This window comes from Oryzias melastigma, linkage group LG21 (genome assembly GCF_002922805.2).
Source record: "Oryzias melastigma strain HK-1 linkage group LG21, ASM292280v2, whole genome shotgun sequence".
Lineage (NCBI taxonomy): Eukaryota > Metazoa > Chordata > Actinopteri > Beloniformes > Adrianichthyidae > Oryzias > Oryzias melastigma.
Window position 1 is genome coordinate 1028093 of NC_050532.1, and position 972 is coordinate 1029064.

Sequence of the window (972 nt, forward strand, 5' to 3'; positions counted from 1 at the left end):
AAATCTGTCACTTTCCCCTTCCTGTGATTTATTTCTGAATAACTTGTACAAGTTACCAAAACTCAAATCTCTCTTCTCCTGCTTTAAATATTCATATTAAAGCTGACATTTGCTCTTTACAGCTATTATGTGGCTCCCTTACACAGTTTAATGCAGATGTGTCAAAGTCTGGATGTGGCCCTCTGTAATTTCTATCCGGCCCTCCAGATCATTTTATTTTATTGTTGTTAATGGCTCGATGTTATCTTGCGCTTATTTCTAACCATTGACTGTATATAAGATATTTTTTACAGTCAATGTTTCTAACTTGTATAATTTTGACAAAAAAAAAATTCTATGGAGAGTAAAATATTGAAGGTTATTTAAGGTTTAAGTAGATTTAATCTGGAATAATAGACCTTTTTCACGGTGACGTCAGACAAAATGGCTACAGGGCTGAAAATGAAAATCTTTACTTGCGGTGTTCGCATTTAGAACGGCAAAGCTGACAGCTGAATGCTGTTTGACACAATTTTGCTTGAATAATAAAGGTAACCTTACCAATTTTAACAGAAAAATGTACAATAATTATTTTTAAAATGTCCTGCTGAACTGTATTTTCACTTTCTCTCTCAGATCGTTGTCAAATCAAAATACAGATGCTTAATAATCCTCCAATATTGTATTCTTTATTGAAAATATCGACCTTTCATTTGAGCATCTATTTTTTTAACTGGTTCTATTTTGGCTGATGTTATTTCTACGTACTTTAAGTGGGACCAGCATAAAAGCCGATTGAAATTCATGTTGGCCACATACGTATAATACCTTCAGCAAAGACGCACATCTCTGCATGTCTGCAGGGATTTTAATCTCTTCCCAGGATAAATTTACTTGTTCTACTGGATGTTTTAGGGAATAATTGGAATAACAGGAATGATTTGGTTTAAGGAAAATGTTAAAAGAAACTATTGAGCCACGTATTTTCAGCTT

General features: G+C 33.3%; 1 protein-coding gene across 2 annotated transcripts in view; it reads left to right on the forward strand.

Annotated features, from left to right (window-relative positions):
• The window catches only part of nup35 (nucleoporin 35), a 7687-nt gene that overhangs the window by 864 nt on the left and 5851 nt on the right, over window positions 1-972 (forward strand). The window lies entirely within an intron of this gene.